The sequence below is a fragment of the Papilio xuthus genome, unplaced genomic scaffold, assembly GCF_000836235.2.
Source record: "Papilio xuthus unplaced genomic scaffold, Pxut_1.1 DF827789.1, whole genome shotgun sequence".
NCBI classification, from domain to species: Eukaryota; Metazoa; Arthropoda; class Insecta; order Lepidoptera; family Papilionidae; genus Papilio; species Papilio xuthus.
Genome location: NW_013530860.1, coordinates 886265 through 889140, shown reverse-complemented (window position 1 = coordinate 889140; position 2876 = coordinate 886265).

The window sequence follows — 2876 nt, the reverse complement described above, 5'->3', positions numbered from 1 at the left end:
AAGGATGTTAGTTTGAAGATATCTCCAGAACGGCTGAAAGGAACTCGTTGAAATTTGGCATAGATGTCGAGCATAGTTTGGAAGAACACATGCTATTTCTTAAGTTTTTTTATAATTCCACGCAGATGGAGTAGGCATCAGCTAGTAATATTATAAATGGGAGTGTTTGGATGGATGGATGTTTAAAGATATCTCCATAATGGCTGAGCGCATCTCGATTAAATTTGGCATAGATCTAGGAGTATACTCTCGAAGAACATATAGGGTACTTACGTTTTTTTTTTAATTACTCACATGTACCAATATATACATGGTGTTTTAATTTTATACGTGAGATATCTATGTTAGATGTACACAACTACATACTGTATATGATGAAGGCAGAAAGATAGATGGGCGCTCATAACGTAATTTTGTCTTTGTTGAATCGTTTGTGATCTTTTTAACGTTTCAATCGGCAGTTTGTTATTATAAAATGTTTGAATTGGCAAGAGGTCGGTCTTTGTAGACGTGTTTTATAGCCCATCTCGCGGTTTCATCGCTTCGCCATGCTGTCGAAACGTCTTTTATCTGACAGAATTAGTATCATATCGTGGCAATTGTTACCACGTCTTTAACTTAAAAGACTGAGTTGTAATCAATTAGTCTGATATCACTACGCTTCAGATTAGCTATTTATGTTATACAAGTATTGGAAAATATCTCATAGGTTAGGAAAAAACCATGATATTATCATATTGGGAATTATACGTTAAAATTAAGCTTCCTTATATTAATCTTATCCTTAATTAACTACTATTGATTACTAATTTAATCAAGTCGTATCATCCTAATTGGTAGGATAAAACCATAGATAATATAACCTACAGATTCTTACATACCTAATCCCGAACATGAAAGTAAGGCGAAAATCCGTAGACATTTTGTTGGAATAATTCCCTCAGTGTTGTAAATTACAAAAAAAAATGATATTTTAAAAATCGATTCTATTAGACGACAAACTTATATGCTACACACTAGAATAGGTTATATAAAAGGCCGGTTTTAGCATCTTTGGCGCCCTGGGCGAGATTTTTGCGGCGCCCCCTTTTTTGGTGTCGAAGGCAAATCTTCCACAGATAGGCTTAGAGGGCGCTGGTGCCCCTTTATATTGTACTGTGGCGCCCCTTACGTTTGACGCTCTGGGCGATCGTCCTACCTCGCCCTACCGTAAATACACTACTACGTTACTGGTTATATTTATGGCTCAAAAGTTTAATTTTAAAAATATATTAGATATAAAAATCCTTTATTACAAGCTTGTTCAAAACACATCGTTCTAAAAGTATAACAATGTAAAAGAAACCATAGACATTCTCAATATAATTCACTTATTCTTTCTGCTATATATTTCAATATCGAATATCTGAAATAATTTAATAAAAGATATCGTCATAGCAACGTTAGATTGTAACACACCTGGCTTCTTTCGTTGTAATAACCTCGAATAAAAATCTGAATTGCTTTTTAAAAGACGGCATAAATTGTTAATTTTACAATAAAAAATTTAATTATACTCTCCTAGGGCTTTCCTTTTTTTAAATAACGTAATGATTCCGAACATGTTCGATAATAGTTTTCGCTCAATGTTTGAAATTCGAACAAAATTTACATATATTTTTTTAATTAAAAATAGGTTTATACACTTCCCCATATTAACTTTAACAATGTCTAAATTCTAGTTTAACCTTCCGCGCAATTTCTTTAAAAATGGGGTACAAACCTACATAAGCGAGAGTCCAGTGAACCGCAAAGTATCTCGCTAATAGAGGTTTCCCTCTATCCCGAGCTTTTCGCTTAAAAACGTCGTCCACCGGGAAGGGTCAATGTCTCGCTTATAAAGGTTTCTTTAACCCGAGTTTCTCACTAAAGAAGGTCGTCCGTCGGAAAAGGACAGTGACTGTCTAGATCAGTCTTTCCCAAAGTGGACGATAACGCCCCCTTGTGGGCGCTGCAGGTCTCAGGGCGGTAAGAGACCTAGAAAGAAAATGGGGGCGTTGTGTAGAGGCCTGGGGGATTTAGAATTCTCCGTTAATATATAGGTCACAATAATTAATTAATTTAATTTGAAGTTATAGTGGTTTTTAAATATGTGAAAAAATGGGGACGCTAAAAAAATATTTATTCTCAAAGTGGGCAGTAGACAAAATAAGTTTGGGAACCACTGGTCTAGATGTTTCTCGCTTACCCAAGTTAGACTGTTTCGACTGTACGTAGACGTAATATACATTACTATGAATTTTGTATAACCTTGTTAATACTAGTGTTTGATTTACTAATATTCAAGTCGCTCGGGCCGGTAAAAACAAACAAAGCAACAATAATAAATAAAGTTTCAATAACCTTGATTCAAGTATGTTAGAGCTACAAATGTTTGATGACTTTGTATGATGAACTAAAGTACTAAATATTTTGCTATCTCTATTATTTTAAAGGAATTAATAGGGATAGTGATATGTTTTATAACATTCGACAGTGGAAACGGACGATTGGGTCTAATAAGTTCGGCAAATATTCGACAAATCGGTTGAAAGCCGACTCTACTGCACTACAGACGTTTAACCACATACCTATTAGTTGTGATATATTTTGTCTCGCGGATAAAGAGTTACAGTTTGTTTAAAAAATACAATATTTAAAAGGAAATCAAAAGGCCTATTTAACGTACAATTTTTTATTATGTCTAGTGTTTATCAAATCACTTTAATTTGAACACAACATAACACAATGCGATTCATTTAACTTAAAAAAAAACATTTCCAATAATTGGTAAAAACCCAATTAACACATTTGTGTCGCCGTCACCTCCGCCGGAGATGACGGACAGAAGTGTTCAG